This window comes from Grammomys surdaster, unplaced genomic scaffold (genome assembly GCF_004785775.1).
Source record: "Grammomys surdaster isolate TR1022 unplaced genomic scaffold, NIH_TR_1.0 125852, whole genome shotgun sequence".
Taxonomy (NCBI): domain Eukaryota; kingdom Metazoa; phylum Chordata; class Mammalia; order Rodentia; family Muridae; genus Grammomys; species Grammomys surdaster.
Window position 1 is genome coordinate 1973438 of NW_021620678.1, and position 18452 is coordinate 1991889.

Consider the following 18452-nt stretch of genomic DNA (forward strand, 5'->3'; position numbering starts at 1 on the left):
ATGTAGTTGCTGGGAATTGAACTCAGGACCTCTGGAAGTGCAGTCAGTGCTCTTAATGGCTGAGCCATGTCTCCAGCCCCAGAAGTAAATATTTTTAAGTGATACAAAAACTGTCAACTTTGAAGACTAGGAAGGTTTGAACGCTTGACATTTCTCGTTATGGTATCTGGTTCCTAATCTCCGTTTTTAATGCTAGTATGAATTTTATGCTTGGAGTCATTGGGTTTCATCTCTTTAGGTCCTTTATTAGAATTTGACTTGTGTTTTCCTGCCTGTCCTTGAATTATCCTAGGAATACCTGCCATTTGCTCGTAACTGATGCTTGTGAACCACCTTGTCTTCCTCTGCGGAAAGGCTCTAAGTGTTGAGCCCCTTGCTGTGCTGCAGTGGCCGTTTTATTGTTAAACCAGTGACAATGAGATTACACAACAGCTTGGATAGCGAAGGGGAACAAGGGCTATGAACCGCCTCAGCTACAAGGGACAGGGATTCGGGATGGTAAAATGCTAACATACCCAGATGTGGGTTAGAGTCCAGCAGTAGGTTCCTGGAGATCATTTCACTCCCAGAGGCTGAGGCTGCTGGCACTTTGGCAGTGAGTCTTAAGCATCCTGGCTGAAATGTGGATTCACTTCCATTAAAGCTGTCACAGAGAAAGAATCCAGTGGCCAGAAGCCAGGAGCACACACATGGGTTGCTCGACATCAGCAGCTCTGGAAGCTTTCCAGGAGGCAGAGGACTGTTCCATTTGCATGGAATCAATTATTTCTAAAGGGATTTATTCTTTATCTCACTCTAGACTTAATTTTTCCAAACTTCGAACTCTCCGGTATTCTTCCAAAGGAACAAGCTAAAGAGGGCTGGGGTGGGTTTGAGTGTTGTTTGGGCACATAAGGATGGTTAAAAAATAGCCATTTACAAAGACGAAGAAAGAGAATATAGATTTAAATGTGCTTCTCGTCAGGAAAAATTTATTGTTTAACTTAGGACGAGGAAGATTGGTTCCTAGGAGAAGGATATCATAGAGAAAATGTTGACCTCTCCAAAATTAGTCTCCAATAATATTAATGACAATCTTTCTAATTGCCAGGAATTTGGGTTCTGAAGGAAACAGTTTTAAGATGCTGGGTTGACTGACAGATACTATTCAGAGACACTAAGGCATGTATGTAAATGAGTCATACAGGCCTAGGAACCACTGTGTACCCCAAAACTTCTTTCTAAATGGGTGACCTTGGGTAAGTCTCTTAACCTCTTTTGGCTTTGCTTTCTGTAAAATTGGGGTTTAATCAGTTCCTGTAAAGAATTGAGCACCATATTTGGGATACAATACAATAAATGATAGTAGTTATCACTGTCAACTTCCAATGACCGAAGACGCTCGGCTCCTCAGCCAAACCATAGTGTGGTGAATCCGGATCTGACGGACAACACCGAAGTGCCCAATAAGATGCCGGGGTTGGGGGTGGGGGGAGGAGTGGGGGACAGTAGAATCAAACCAATGGCATGGGCCCTTGTTGTTGGCCGCTTTCTGGCTGTTCCACCAATAGCTTAAGAATGTGACTTGGGAGTGACACCCTGACAGTCCAATGACGCACAACCAACCCACACTCAGCAATTCGGAGGGGATAAATCAAGGAGTCTGCACGTATAGATTCCGTTATTAGTGCAGTCTCGAATGGTGAAAGGAGCTTGGGAGAAACAGCCCCTGAGAGAGGCATTAATGAGCTAAAAAAGAGGAAAGAGACGATGACTGCGCTAGGCGAGCTCCGCCGCCATCATGCTCTAGTTTCCCCTTCGTCTCTCGGAGTCCGCGACCGAGGAAGCGGCCTCTGGGATGCTGAGGGGGTGTGTCCCCTCATGATTGGCGCAGGCTGCTCAACCAATCCTAGCTCGGCAAACGGGAAGCACTTATCCAATGAGGGGAGATGGCAGCGGCGAGGACTTAGGGAAGGCGGAACAGTGGTTTGACGGGCACGAAAGCTAACCAGTGAAAGCTAGAGGCATCCTGCCTGAGGCCAATGGAGAGGGGCTGTGGGCGGGCGCCAGAGTGTTTGTGTTGTGGTTTTGGGGGAGGGAGGCGGAGGGGAAAGTTTGTTTATTTTGTTTTTAGTTTCTGGGGTCCCCGAGCTTCGGGAAGGTGAAGCGAGCCACAGTGACCCCTCTCGCCTCTCAGCCTACCTGTGACGTCGCCTCCACAGCTTGCGGAGAAGCGGAGACCGCGGTCACCGCTGGGCTCCACAGCGGAACGTCGCGCACTCGGAGCCGGCGCGGCTCAGCGGTGAGTGAGGACCGTGGGCCGCGCGGGCCTTCTTCTTTCTCGCGAGCCGCCAGGCCGAGCCGGGCGACCCAGGGTGGGCGACTGAGGACTCCCTCGGGGGCGCGCGGCACGGCCCACTGAGGTGCAGCGTGTGCGTGTCCTCGCGAGCGCGCGCGACGGGGGCGAGCCGGGCGGGAGGGGCGGGGGGGAGCGCGCGCGATCCAAGTGGGCCGCGGCGGGCTGGGGCGCTCGCCCGGAGATCGCGATGGGCAGACGTGAGGCGGGGGAGGGGTGTGTGAGGGACGCGCGGTCACGTCGGTCGTGAGGACCGGAGTGTCCCAAGTATTGGGGCCGGGACAGACCGGCGTCACGCGCCTGCAGGTGTGAGCCGAGGAAAGGGCTTCCGGGTGGGCCGGCGGCTGTCCGAGCGCTTCGTGTCGCCTAGGGCCCTCTGAGCTGCAAATGCCTGGCGGTGGGGCGCAAGCATCCGGTGTCCCCGCGCGGCGGGCGTGCAGGCATGTGTGCTGGACCGATGGCATGGTCCCACGGGCATCCCGCGAGAGCTGCGTGGGGTGGGGGTGGGGGCTGTGGAGAGGCGACGCTCACTTTGGAGGAAACAGACGAGGGGCGGAGGGATGAGAAGAGTTGGAAACAGCCCTGGGGAGGGTTTGCTACCTTCTGCTCGTCCGGTGCCCTTTAATTTCAAACTAACGGATTTGTTAGTCCGTAATGGCTAAATAAATATCTGGTCCAGCGAAATTCACTACAGTGGCTATCACAACACCCAAGAACAGCAGCATCTCTTCCATCCTTAGACTTGCACTCAGGTCACCCGTCTGAGACTTTCAGCTTCATGTTTTCTCTTGTGTCTTTTGGCTGCTTAGATTCTGAATAAAGAGTACGAACCAAAACTCCGTGAATAAAACATCATTTGTACCTCCTTCACAGTTAAACATAGCAGTAAGCTGTACAAAAATCACACATCCTAGCCTTTTGTGAAATGTTTCTCTTCGCTTGTGGGAGATTTCAGTTCTTGACTTTAAAACTATGTGTTCGCGGTGGTTTGTAACCGCTCCTTAAAGAGCAGAGCATGTAGACTGTTGTCTTGCACTTGTGTAGTGTGAGTTTCAGTGTAGGAAGTGGGAGGGATATCAGTGTAGTAGTCTCTACAGGTAGGCACATACTGGATAACCAGTATCCAGAATACAGATCAGACTGGTTTGTCCCACTTGGGATGCAGTGATGAGGGAGGGTTATGATGCATGCCTCTGTGTGTTTTGTTTTGTCTTGTTTTGTTTTTGTGACAAAGTCTTGTCGTGTAGCCCCAGCTGGCCTGGAACTGCTTTGTAAACCAGGCTGGCCTGGAACTCATAGAGATCTACCACCTGCCTCTCTTTCCAGAGTGCTGGTTAAAGAGGCCCAGCTTAGTTCTTCACTGTTTTTAAGGGCTTCTCTTAAACTTGGTTATCTGAGTAGTGTAGTTTCTGATAGCACTTAAAAGAGTAAAACAAAACAAAACAAACCTGTCCATGCTACATGTCTCTGTTAACCCATCATATCCTTGAAATCATCACCCCAAATAGAAGCTCTTAAATGGTTTTTGGTTTTTATTTTTATCTTGAGACAGGGTTTCTTAAATGTTTTAAAATCAAAACAATACTTTTGTTCCATGTCAGTACCGGCTGCTGTTCATTGTGTGCTTACACTATATATGTCTTCCTCTCTGTTAGTCTTTAAATCCTTACTTGAAACTTGTAGAGCAAAAGCTCTCATTGCAGTAGGGATGAGGACAGGGCTCCCAAGAGCCATACAGCTAGGTTTAATCTGGGGTCTATTTGTTGTTGGGCTTTTTTGTTTTGTTTTTATCTTTTGCTTGTTTTATTTTCGACTCCTGGATTATCCAGAAGAAGAAAAGCAAAAAGAACCCTGAGAAGCAGAGAGAGGTAGGAAAGGAGAATCCACTGACTTCATCGCTAAGATTTCATTGTCTGAGCCTGGCTTAAGAAGTTAATGTCAAATTGAGACTATTCTTGTTTTAGAACTAAGCACCTTAAAAAAATACATCTAACCTTTGATTTTCAATTGACATATTCATTGAACATAATACTGCAAAGCTCTGTTTTTGTTTGAATTTTTAAATTTCTTTTTCCCTTAGGTCTTGTTATGTGGCCTACCTAGCCTCATACTCATGATCCTTGTGTCTCAACTTCCCCAGTGGAGGATTAACCTTTGCTATCTCAAAAGAGTCAGTCCATCACCTTCTCTCCCTTTTATGGGTGTTGTTTTGTTTTAAGATCTCACTCTGGACCAGGATATCCTGGAATTCATTATGTTGCCCAGGCTGGACTTGAACTCTTGGCCTGCCTTAGCCTCTTGAATGCTGGGATTATAGGTGTGAGCCATGGTGTCCAGCTTCTGAAGACTTTTTCTCTCCATCTCTGTCCACTAAGTCCTTATTTCCACTCAGGTCTCTTAGAACTCCAGTTCATTTTTGTAGTTAACAGCTTGTGATTCAAGGCCATGTATATTTCATTTGCCATTAATGCCAGAGCCTGTTCAAGTGTCAGGTATACAGGAGACTCCTGAAAAACATTTGATGACTATGTTATGATTTTGACTTTTACTTTTATTATTTATTGTTATTTTTTAATTTCTTGTAGCCTTTGCTGCCTACTTCTTCCCAAGAGTGTCTGAGATTTGATGCCACTCTTAAGAGAGCTTTCCACATAAAGATAGGTCTGAAATCACAGTGTTGAGCTTGCTGACTGAACGAGCATTACACTCTGGTTGTTCAGGCCGGGTTAGCATTGCACCTGTTATTCTTCTTGTCTCAGCTGGTCTTGATTTCTTTCTCCTCTCTGCAGCATGTTGATTCTAGAGATGTTGTATAGGTTCCAACAGAGCAGCCTGCTTGCCCTTTGACATTTGCTGCCTTTGACATTGACAACTGCCTCTAGTGTTTCACCCCTACACATTGCCCCCACACTAATCTTCTTGAAAGTTTGCTTTATGTTTTCTGCTCCTTCCCAAATATACCACAAACACTTAGGTTAGAAATCCTCAGTGGTGTTTGATTGCCTAAAGGATTTAAGTACCTTTGCCTGTTATTTACAGATCTCTGCACTAGTATTGTCCAATAGAAATAGAAAACAAACCACAAATGTGGACCACATATGTCATTTAAAATTTTCTAGTAGCCACATTAAAAAGTAGAAAGAAAGGGTGAAATTGATTTTTTGTAACATTTTACTCACTTCAAAACATTCAAAACCTTAGTATTTAAATATGTTATCAGTAAAAACAACAAAAAAAAACTAGTACTAGGGTATTTTAAAAGTCTTTTTTCATGTTAAGTTTTTGAAAACTAGAATGTATTTTCACTTAAAACATCTCAAGCCACACTAATCAGATTTCAGATGCTCTATAGCCATGTGTTGTTTGTGGCTACCTTATATTAGACAGAACAGATCTTAAGTATGTCTTCAGCATACTGGAAGGCCAGGCCTAGGTAATTCCAGCCACTGTCCTTTGCATAATTCAGTTTTTCTCATTTAGAAACATCTTTATAATCCAAACATGCTAAATCTCTTTGAGGGAAGCACAGGGGAACCTGAGAGCTCTAATATTTAATTCTTATAATCTCTGGAACTCTATGTGTGTGTACAGATATGTATGTGTACATATGTGCCAATGGAGACCAGAAGAGAGAGAGAGAGTGTTGGAGTCCCAGAAGCTAGGCAGAGGTGGTTGTGAACCATCCACGTGAATGCTGGAATCTGAGCACTGGAAAGGCTGCAAGTGCCCTTAATCTCTTAGCCATCTCTCCAGCCACTTCTCCGGAGATTTATAGCATTATTATTATTTTTTTAAAGATGCATTCTCTTTTGTTATCCAGGCTGGCCTGGAACATCTAGGCTCAAGTGATTCTTCACCTTAGCCTGCTGAATAGCTAGGAGTACCAGTAACATGCCACTGTATCATATTTAATGTCATTTCTTTTCATATTATTTTTATATTGTAACTGTTTACAGTCAGTTTGCGTTGTAATCACAGATGATAAGGCACACACACTAATGATTATCTGATAAATTAGAGCCAGTGCCAGTAGTCCATAGCCTCCCTCTTCTCATCAGTGAGTAATAGCTTGATTGTCCTGGGCTATGTGTGTTGACATCTTCCCCCTTGGGCCTTGGATGCTTTGGGAACAGAGCTTTGCCTTCCTCATTTTTGCTCTTGACCTGACCTGTGCTAGGAAATCTATAGATCTATATATTGATTTTTGTGTGTTTTGTTTTCAAGACAGGGTTTCTCTGTGCAGCCCTCCCTGGCTCTGTTTAAATTCACTTTGTAGACCAGGCTGGCCTCAAATCCAAAGACCTACCTACCTCTGTCTTCTCAGTGCTGTGATTAAAGGTGTGTACCATATGTACTTTAAAAATATTTCTAGTCAGATAGTAGTTAACACTCTATCCTTTGAAGACACTAGATCATGTGAAAGGTATATGGCTTTTGGGGCAATGCTAAGGATTGATTGAATCCAGGGCTTTGTAAATGCTGGGCACTGACATTTTGCCATTAAACTAAATCTCTAGCTCTCTATCATATTTTTATATTCCCCCCTTTTTGAGAGTACATTTGTATTTTCCCCCCTTTATTGAGGTATTACTGATGTTCAGAAGCCTAAGGATATTTAGTGTATATAACTTGGTATATTCAGAGTAGATTTGCTTCTTAAAACAAAACTGTTCAAATTAGTCATGGTAACAGATGCCTTTAATACCAGCACTCAGGAGACAGAGGCAAACAGATCTATGAATTTGAGGCTAGCCTGGTCTACATAATGAGTTCTAGGATACCTGGACTATACAGTGAGACCTTATCTCAAAAAAAAAAAAAGTTAAAAATAACTGTGATAGCTAGGGATTAGTGGTGCATAACTTTAACCCTAGAACTTGGGAGACAGGCAGTCGAATCTCTGTGAGTTCAAGGCCAGCCTGGTCTACAGAGTGAGTTCCAGCACAGCCAGGTCTACAAAGAGAACCCTGTCTCGAAAACCAAACAAATAACTGTGCAGGGCTGGGGAGATGACTCATTTAGTACGATGCCTTTATAAGCATGAGGACCTGAGTTTGGATCCCTAGAACTCCTGTAAACTGCTGGGCTTGGCTGTGCATGCCTGCAACCCCAGCCTTGGAGGGAAGTTGAGAAGAAGCATTGCTGAAACCCACTGGCCAGCAGCCAGCTTAGCTGAATCAATGAGCTTCAGTGGAGACTCTGTCAGAAAAAAATAAAGGTGGCAAGCAAGAGAGGAAAGGTAGCCGGGCAGTGGTGGCGCATGCCTTTAATCCCAGCACTTGGGAGGCAGAGGTAGGCAGATTTCTGAGTTTGAGGCCATCCTGGTCTACAGAGTGAGTTCCAGGAGAGCCAGGGCTACACAGAGAAACCCTGTCTCGAAAAACAAAACAAAACAAAACGAGAGGAAAGGTACCTGATAGTAGCCTTAGGCCTACACACACACACACACACACACACACACACACACACACACACACAGACTTGCACATAATACACATATATACAACATGTATATACAATCCCCTCACACAGAGTAGAAAATACAAAAACAAATAACTGTTTAGACGTTACAGTTTTCAGGTTGGATCAGAAATAAAGTTTTCGGGTGGATGTGATGGTCCATGTCTTTAATCGTGAGGCAGAGACAGGAGGATCTCTGTGAGTTCTAGGCTAGCTTGGTCTACAGAGCAAGTTCCAGTCTAGCCAGAGCTGCATAATGAGACCCTGTCTCAAAACAAACAAGCAATTTATTTATTTATTTATTTATTTATTAATAAATAATAAAAAGTAGTAGTAATTGTTATTTGCATCCTGGCATGGTGATCCACATCTATAATCCTAGTACTGTGAGGTAGAGGCAGGAGGGTTGCAAGTTGCTCTGGGCCTATATAATGAGGCCTTGTCTCAGCTACCATCTCAAAAAAAGATGTTTAACTTTCCTGAGACTTAGTTTCCTTGTGGTTTGTAAACTGGCTGTGAAAGCAGCTTCAGAAGCAGAGCTCCGGAGGAGTTCCATGAGTATTGGCATCCATGCACATGCCTATGCAGAGCCACAGCCAAGATGCAAAGTCTGAACCAGAAGTCAGAAGTCCTCGGTTTGTTTGTGTTGCTGATACTTGCTTTAGTGCCAGCTGTGTTCCAGGCACAGCAATGACTGAGAATTCAAAAACTACAGTGAAAAGGGTTTTTAAAAAGCCCTTTTCACAGAGAGGTGAAGTGCTTCATTCTTCCTAGGAAGATTTCATTTCTCATTGTTCCTTGATACTTTACACGTTTATACCTTAGCGTATATCATATGTTTCTAAGTCCATCTGTCCTACTAAATTGTAAGCTTTAAAAAAATTTAAAAAAATGCTTATTGCATGTTTCTGGATGTGCCTTTGCCATAACATGTGCATGGAAGTCCGAGGAAGACCTTGTAGAGTTGGTTCTATCTTTATGTTGGTTCCAGGGATTGAATTCACATTGTCCATGCTTGTATAGCAAGCACTTTCACCCATGGACCCATCTTGCCAGCCCAGAGTTTAAGTTTCTGAATACCAAGACTATTTATCCCTACATTTCCAAGAACATACTGTACTACTGTGCCTGCCATATTTTAGGTATTCAGAATTCTAGTGAATGCCCCAGACAAATTACTTAGTGGCTCACAGTTGTCTTTAACGCCGGATTCATAGGCTCAAACAAGACCTTCTGGCCTCTGTGGGCAGTGTATACGTGTGTTCAAACCCACACTGACATACACACAAATTAAAACTCACATGTGGTGGTTTATGTTTGTAATCCCATGCATCCTGGCATGATGCTCCACATCTATAATCCCAGCACTCTTAAGGTAGAGGCAGGAGGGTTGCAGTTTGCTCTGGTGGAGGTAGAAAGATCAAAGCTCAAGGTCATCCTCAGCTCTGTAGTCAAGTTGAAGATTAGCCTAGGAAACAGGGCATCCTATTTCAAAACCAAAACCAATAACCAAATTACTTAGCTTCATAATGTCTTCATTTGTTTTGTCACAGCTAAAGAATTTTGTGCCTGTGAGAACTATATGCAGTTACAGTGAGAATAATCTTTTAAAACTACAGATCTATTCTGTATGTGTTTTACCTCAGTAGAAAATATTTACTTAGTAAAACAAATATACTTAGGAGTAGGAGTGCATGCTTGTGACAGGACTTTTCCTGGGGAGATGTAACACACACATCTACTCAACCCCAAATAAAGATCCCACCACAGACTAAAGTACGGCGACCACCCGTATCCAGCTTGGTGAACCATTGGGTTTAGGGGGACAGAAATGACAAAACCACAGCTGCATTACCAAGGCTCACCCTAGCATGGTGACAGCTCACAAAGACTGGAAAACCTGGTGCACCCTGCAACCTTCTAGGCAGTTCTACAGGTTGGACAGTGTTTTATCTAAGTGACTGCTCTAAACCTCTTCTCAGCAGCTCAGCTGGTTTCTGTTGCTTCCAGGCAACTGGAGGGACTTTCCACATTACATAGATAGATCCATCCTCCTTCCCTCTCTCCTTCCTCCCTTCCTTCCTCCCTCCCTTCCTTCCTTCTTTCTTTTTCTCTTTCATTCATTCAACATTTTAATTACTTTTATTTACCTCTTTTTGTGTTGATGCATGTGAGAGTCAGATGACAACCTGCAGGAGTTTGTTTCTCTTCCGTCATGTGGGTCCCTGAGATGAGACTTAGGTCATGAGGTTTGGTGGCAAGGACCTTCAACTGTTGAGATATCTCTAACTCCTCTTTGTTTTTGAGCAGGGTTTGACTGCATAGCACAGACTGGCTTCAAACTGGTAATCTTCCTGTTTTGGCCTTCTAAGTACTGGGCTTATGGACATGGGCCACCAAACACAGTTCCCAGGTTCTTCTATCATTATTGCTTTTAAAATAAAATTTTAAAGATTTATTTATATATGAATATTTACCTAAATGTGTGTGCATCATGTATCTTCTAGATGCTCATGGAGGCCATCCTTTGCAAACCCAAGTGCTTTTAACTGCTGAATCATCTCTTCAGTCCTTTTGTTACTTCTTTAATGGTGGAATCAAACCCAGCATGTTGTACATGCAAAGCAAGCATCTACCACTAAGCTCTATCCTGAATCAACTTTTACCTTTTCAAAAAAAGATTTGTTGTCTTTTTAGTTATGTCTGCAAGTGTATGTGCATGTGAGTGTTGGTGCCCATGGAGGCCAGAAGAGGTGTTGGATCCCTTGGAACTAGAGTTAAAGGCAATTGTGAGCCACCTGATAGGGATGCTGGGACCTGAACTCAGGTCCTTCACAGGAGCAGCAAGTGCTCTTAACTGCCAGTCCATCTCTTTATCCTGTCCCCTTTCCATATTAGAACACATAAAGACATTCTGAAGTTCTCTTCAGGGAAGACAATCATCACAAGCCAGAATGGAGCTTGTCTCTTCTGGTTCACACACTTGTTTGAGTAGAGTACCTATAAACTGCAAAAGCTGTCAGGTGGAATTAGAAAGTGATGACTCATACCAGCTTATCTGTGGGAGCTGTGCAGCAGAAGGGACCTCTAGGTCACCCGAATGAGTACTGATGACATCTCAGAAGGGCCAGACACTGAACAGGGAGAAAAGTAGAACGGGGGGCTGGGGGGACTGCCCAGAAGGACCTCTGGGCACATATCTTGGGGAAGATGATTCCTTCAGCTTGGAGGGCTTTGCATGTTTCCTGAATTTCCCAAGCCTGTGTGAGTTTGATTTGATTCTCAGGCAGAGGTGGAGAAAGGGAGGTCACAGTGGAAAGTCAGTCTGCTTTCTGTCAATTACTCCTCTTTAATTTCAACAGCTCTTTTTTTCTGCCTTCTGTGTTAGTCTGCTTTAAATTACTGTAACAGACTTGAGATAAATCAACTTAAAAAAAAAAAGAAAAGAAGAAAGGTTTGAACTGGAGGACACTTAAACCTAGCATTTGTGAAGTCCTGGATTAGATGTATAGCATTGAAGAAAATGAAAATGTGTTTTATCTCACAGCCTCATAGTTTGGATGGTTTTGGTCCATGATCTGTTGACTTGATGCTTTCGGTCTGAGGCAAAACTGCATATGGAGGGTGTATATGGTAGAAGACTTCACCAAGTGAGAAGCAGAAAGTAGAGGAAGAAGAGGGGGCAGGACCACAGTGTACCCTTCCAGGGAACATTCCCCATGACATAATTTACTTCCACACCTATTCATAGTGTTGTGAGCTGGGCATGGAGGCACACATCTTTGATCCCAGCATTCAGGAGGCAGAGACAGGGGACCTTTGTGTTCCTGGACAGCCTGGTCTACAAAGCAAGTTCCAGGACAGCCAGTGCTACACAGAGAAACCCTGCCTTGGAGACCAAACCAAACTAAGACAAAAAGCATCCTGTGTTAGAGACAGTCCTCAACAGGATCCAGACGATAGTATTGCCTTCATTTCCTGTTAGGCTTAGGTACCACTCCTTCCCTGGCTATGCCATATTTTGCTTCTTTATTCTCTAATCACTTATTTTTTAAAGGAACAATTATGGTGTGAGATGTGGTACAGAACAGTGGGTGATTAAACACTGGTGGTACCAGTTACACTCGTACGATACTATTTGGTTGATAGTAGGTAAATGTGTGTGGTCTGCATACTCACTTCTAGATTGACAGGATTGAAAGTACTGAAGAGATACCAGATAGATACAGTTGAGTATGGTTTATTCTTTAGCATGGTTCTGGAGTATTTTATTTTTGAAAAATATAATATGCGATCTGGGTAGAAGATGGCTCAATTGATAAAGTGCTTGCTGTGCAATTATAAGGACGTGAGTTCAGATCACCAGCACCCAGGTGAGAGCCAGGCATGGCAGCACACTCAGAGCGGGAGGAGGAAGCAGGAGGATCCCAGGGCTCACTGCCAGGTAGTCTAACCAAAAGAGTGAACAAAAAAGTAAGAGACCATGTCTCAAAATGAGGTGGAGTATGATAGAAGAAGACACCCATAGTTGACCTTTGGTTTCCACAAGCACACCGAAGAGTTCATCACTCACACATGCACACACCACTAACATTCAAAGTAGAAAGACTCTGTCTCACTGACATTTGCAGTTGAGCAGGAGAAATGTCTAAAGTGGTTGCTAGGTACAGGGTTCTGGTCTGGAGGAAGAAATCCAGATGAGAAAGGAGACTGCTGCTCTGAAAGAATTGCCTGTCTTCTGCACAAGCCCTGCTGATGATGCATCAGGCTTGATGACAGTCTTTTCATGGGATGTTTTACCCAGGGGTACGTCTCTGATAATATATATATATATATGTATATGTGTGTGTATATATATATATATATGTGTGTGTGTGTGTGTCTCTGTTAGATGAACCATGAACTGCTGACTTTAAAATACTTGCTCACCATCGCCACTTTCGTGTTTTACTCCAAAAATTTTGTATTTTACAACAATATGCTTAACATTTATGGTGATTTATTTGCATTTTGGCTCAATCCCTTAAAAAACCCTAGCACATTCATTATTGCACTTAAACAGTGTGGGGAGCTGGGAGGCACAAGTCTCTACAGAGAGGAGGGCTATGTGTTCTCTATGCTGCTAGTACGTGCCTGGCTGGCCAAGGGAAAAATATTACTTATAAAATACACACGCACACACACACACCACATAGAAAATACTCTTTTCCCGCTCCCCCTCTTCCTTCCCCCCTTACCTCCCTCCTCTCCACCTTCAAAACACAGTGAAAGACTCTTTGTAAGACTAACAAAAACAAAACTAGAATGAAAATGTGAAAGGCATCACATTTTAAACCAGTGAGGGCTGGCTTGAAATGTTGAAACAGGGGACCCTGTGCTCGCTGCGTGGCTTGTGACCCTGCCTCAGCACTTCGTGCCAGGGTCTGCGCTGATGCCCTGTTTGCTTTGGAAGCTGATGCTCTCAGCTTATTTACTGTACTGAGGAGTATGTACGGCACTTTCTTGTGTGCCTTTAACCTTCTCCCCATCCTTGAGGCTGAGAACTCATCCTTCAGGCTGCTTCTCAGAAAGGTGACTCCAGAGACGGGAGCACATCTTCTGCCTTACTTTCTTGCAAATTGTCCATTTTCTTGGGTCCCCTCATGAGCCACTTCTCATTACCTGGATCCTGAAACCTGGTGATACTGATCTGGAAATGGTGCCCTGTCCTTTAGTTCTCTTTGCTGTGGCTTTGAGCTGTTTTTGTGTTTGTTCTACTTTGTTGCTTGTTTATCTGTTTGAGACTGAGTTTCATTGTATTGCCCAGGTTGGCTTTGAACTTGAGGTCTTCCTGCCTCAGCGTCAAAGGTGGCTCAGATTGTGTACTCCACACTCTAGCAACTTTGTTGACTTCCGGTTTCTGTTTGCACCAGCCTGATATGAAGTCATCCTTAGGCTGTGTCTAGATAGTATAAGTATCTTTCTGCTGGTTGTCCCAACTTTCTTTGTTCAGAAAACATTTCCTACCTACTATTTTCTTTTCCCTCATTGAAATCCATGTGCTTTCTCATTCTAGGAAATCAATGTCTTGTCTGGCTAGGTGCCTTTACTTTTCCAAATCGACCAACTCCCATTCCCAGTTTTCCATCCCTGACTTCTCTGGTCCAATCTTTACCCCATTTTCCATATGATTTTTTTTTTCCTTTTGGCTCTCTCTTTCTTGAAGATTTGATTTATGTAAAATACTCTCTCTGCATCTGCCAACCAGTTTTATTTTTTTTCTCTTACTGTCAGGTTTTCCTGAGCTAAAGAGACAATGGCTTGGTGGGTAGAGTGCTTGCTCTGCAAGCCTGAGGACCTGAGTTGAGATGTGCAGTGCATGTCTTTAACTCCAGGAATAAGGGTCAGAGACAGGCAGGTCCTGGGGCTTACCAGCCAAGCAGTCTAGCAGACACAGCAAGCTCCAGGCTCAATGAGAGACTATGTTTCAGACAGTGGAGAGCACTAGAGGAAGACACCCAGTATTAATCTCTGGCACATATGGGCTAGTGCAGACATATATACACATACACAAAGTTTTTGTAAACATTATCTTCCTTGAGATATTTCTTAACCAAAGGCCCACCACATTGTGCATCCAGAGGTGCTTTTTTTAGGCAAAATAATAGGTGCAGTTTATTATTACATAAATGTGCAAAAATATAATCTTATAAAAGAATACAAAAGTGATAGATACTATATATTGAGATCATTACATTAGGCCAGTGTGAGGAGCCTGTTCACTATCAAGATGAGAAGATAGTTTTCACACTACAAAAAATAATAAAAGAAGAAATTAGCATGTGGTGAAACACTTTTGCTCAAAATTGAGTATTTGAATTCTAATTTTTTATGTGGTACAGAGGATTGAACCCAAGATTTACCACTTGCTGGTCAATGACTCTATACTGAGCTGTATCCAGAGGTGGTGGCAGTCTCTTCCTCTTCCTCTTCCTTTTCATCCTTCTCTTCTTCCTTTTCCTCCTTCTTTTCCTCCTTCCTTTTCCTTCTTCTTCCTCCTCCTTCCTTTTCCTTCTTCTTCCTCCTCTTTCCTTTCTTCTTCTCTTCCTCCTTCCTTCTTCCTCCTTCTGCTTTTCGTTACTCTTTGTAACCCTGGCTGTCCTGAAACTTTCCAGGCTGGCCTCAAACTCACAGAGATCTGCCTGCCTTGGCCTTCCAAGTGCTGGGATTAAAGACATGGGAACCATTCACAGTTCCAGAGACTTTTAAAAATACTTTATTTTTTAAGAGTGTGTGTGTGTGTGTGTGTGTGTGTGTGTGTTTCCAGACAGGGTTTTTCTGTGTATGTCTGGCTGCTATGGAACTCACTCTGTAGAGCAGACTGACCTCAAACTTAGAGATCCACTTGCCTCCGCCTCCCAAGTGCTGGGATTACAGGCGTGTGTCACCACCAACCAGTCTATATTTTTTTAAAAGTTTTATTATACTTATTATGTTAGGTACTTGTGTGGAGGACAGCCTGTGGAGTTGAATTTCTCTTTCAACCATGTGGGACCCAGAGATTGCTTGAAATCATCAGTCTTGACAGCAAGAGACTTTACTTACTGTCTTGCTGACCCAATATTTATATTTAAAAATATAAGTATCTGTAGGGGCTAGAGAGATGGATTTGTGATTAAAACTATGACTTGCTCTTCTAGATAACCTGTGTTTGAGTCCCAGAATTCACATGGCACAGCTCACAACATCTGTAACTCTAGTCCCGGGAAAACTGGACTCCCTCTTCTAACCTTCATGGGCACACAGTTTGTATGTGGCACACAGACAAACATGCAGGCACTCACAAATATAGACAAAATGTATCATGTACATGTAAAGTATATATGGAGTAAAATGTCACTAGAACCAATAGATGAAATTAACAAAGTTTGCCTAGTTCAATATATGCTCATTATATCAATTTAAAAAGCAAACAAACAACTCAGACTGGAGAAATAATTCAGCAGTTAGATATCCATAATGCTCTTGCAGAGAACCAAGTTTGGTTCTGAGTAGTCACTGGAGCAGCTCATATAACTTCAGCTCTAGAGGACCTAATTCTTTCTCCTGATCTTCACCAGGCATTCCATTCATGCACACACACACACACACACACACACACACACACACACTTTACAAAGAATGATGGTTTTATTTTTTTTATTTTTCAAGTCTTGTTCCATTCCTTATTCAACTGGCTTAGACTTAGACTTCAGGTGTTATATTGAGCAGAAGTGACAAGATTGATCATCCTTCTTTTTCTCAGTGTAGGAGAAGAATATTTAGTTTCGTACTAATAAATCCTTTACCAGGTTACAACATATTCATTCATTCATTCATTCATTCATTCATTCATTCTTTTTTTGAGAAAGAGTCTCATGTAACCCAGGCTGGCCTTGAAGATACTGTGTAGCCAAGGCTAGACTTAAACTCTCAATACCCCTGCCAGCACTGCCTGACTATAGTCTGAGTATAGGTACAGGCCTCTATGCCCCAAAGAATTAATTTACCCCTTCCTCTGGAAAAACTCTATTCTTCCCTCTGCCTCTTTATCTAACTCTCTCTTACTCTTTCACTGTTTTTGAGAGCTTCCCTTAAAGCCTTCTTGACATGGTGGTTTCTTTGTGGGGATGTTTTGGTACCAAATTCAGATTGTCTAGCAGTTATATTACTGTTCAAGTTCTCCATCTTCAGTGAGCCTTGGTGATTCTCTGTTTTACTTAAGTTGTCAACTTTACTGGTATAACACTGCTTATAATTTTCTCTTACCAATCTTTTTCCTCGTTTGAGATTTATTTATTTAAAATTGTGTATGGTTTTATTCATTTGAGTGCAGGTACTCATAGAGGCCAGAAGATGAGGACTGAATCCTTTGGAGCTAGAGTGTCCAGCAGTTGTGAGCCACCCAACCTGAGTGCTAGAGACTGAACTCAGGCCCTTTGCAGTGCAGTATGCACTCTTAACTGCAGAGCCATCTCCAGACCCACCCGTATTTTAATATATCAGTACAGTTTGTAGAGATGTGGCACCCTTTATTCTTATATTGGTAATTCACATTTCTGTATTTTTGCCTTTGTTTAACTGGACGAGCATTAATTTTATTGTTCTTCACAAAGAAACAGATTTTGCTCTCATTGATTTGATTTATTAAATATTTGTTTGTTTAAGCTTTGGTTTATGAAACAGGTTCTTATTATATAGTCCAGACGAGCCTTGATCTCAGCACTCTCCTGCCTGTACTCCTGGGAGTGTACCACCACGTTTCTTTAAATTTTTTATTTAACCAAAGGTTTAATATGAAAATGTACATGACCTGAGTTCCATGTCATAGTAAAACAGATGCAGCGGAGAGAGGACATGTGGAAGAGTTTGATCTTTCTGCTGAATGCATCCATTTATTTTCTCATCCAAGATTTCCACCATGCTACTATCTCCTCATAGAATTCCAGCCGTGCTCTGGTGCTCATGGTTGTCATGTCCATGCAGTCATATATCAAAATCTTTCATAAAGAAATACTCATTGGACATGTCTATCATCATTTAATTCAATGATAAAGTATTTTTTGTCATTACTTGTTTTGTTTTTATTTGTACTGGGATTGAACCTAGAGCTCCAAGTAATAGTCCAGCTATTTTTTTAATTAAGATTTTTTTATTTAGAGTGTCTGTGCCTATGTAAGTGAATACTATGTGTGTGAGGGTGCCCAGGAAGGCCAGAATAATGTCTGGTCCCTTGGAGCTGGAATTGAGGTGCTTGTGAGCAGCCACCCACTGTGGGTTCTGAGATCTGAACTTAGCCTTTAAGAAAAGCAGCAAGTGCTCTTAATCACTGAGCCATCTCTCCAGCTCCTTCTTTTTAATTTGTATTTTGAGAAGTTTTCATTAAGTTATCTAAAGTATCCTTGAGCTCTTCTACTAAGACAGGCCTTGAACTTGTAATCCTCCTAAGTAGCTGGGTCATATACCTTTGAAACCAGGCCAGCTTCGGTGTGAACTTCTTACCCTTAAGTATTAACTCAGCAGAGTGACTTTGTTATACAGGGCATCAGATTAGTGGACTAAGAACTTGGGTAAGTTTTTTCTATTATGTTTCTGTGTTTTATTTTATTAATTTCCACTGTGGTATTTAATCCTATTTTTGTGATTGTATTGGATTCTGTTTGTTTCTCATTTTTCTGAGTAGACATTGAAGTTGATTGAGAACTCACATAGGATAAGCTATAAATCACCCTTTAATTTTGCTTTAGCTGCATCCCCCAAAATATAATGAGTTTTCATTTTCATTAGTTTAAAATACTTCCTAATCTTTTTCTTCCCAAAGAGTTGTTTAATTTTGAGAATATTTGGAAGTTTCTACATATCTTTCTACTATTGATTTATAATTCCACTATGGTTAGAAAACATGCTGTGTATGTGTGGAATCTTTCAAATATACCTCCAGCTTTAGTATATTCTGAAGAACTCACAAGACTAAGCCTGCAGTTACATTCATTATCAAGATTCACTTGGGTCAAAGATGGAAAGCGTAATCAGTGAAGGGAAAACAGGTGCAGACTTCCAAGAGTGGACTCAGATAAAGCGTATTTTAAAGTTTAAAGTCTTCTAGGATCAGATTATGTGTGGTATGGTTTACCTATCG

General features: G+C 42.6%; 1 protein-coding gene across 3 annotated transcripts in view; it reads left to right on the forward strand.

The window, feature by feature from the left end:
* Positions 1 to 2163: 2163 nt before the first annotated feature.
* Positions 2164 to 18452, forward strand: part of Tnrc6b (trinucleotide repeat containing adaptor 6B) — a 206444-nt gene continuing 190155 nt past the window's right edge. For 2 of the 3 annotated variants that reach the window (XM_028789977.1, XM_028789979.1), the window contains exon 1: positions 2164 to 2281. The gene's annotated coding sequence lies outside the window, so the exon portion shown is untranslated. The remainder of the gene's footprint in view (positions 2282 to 18452) is intronic. The other variant, XM_028789980.1, reaches the window with a different exon arrangement.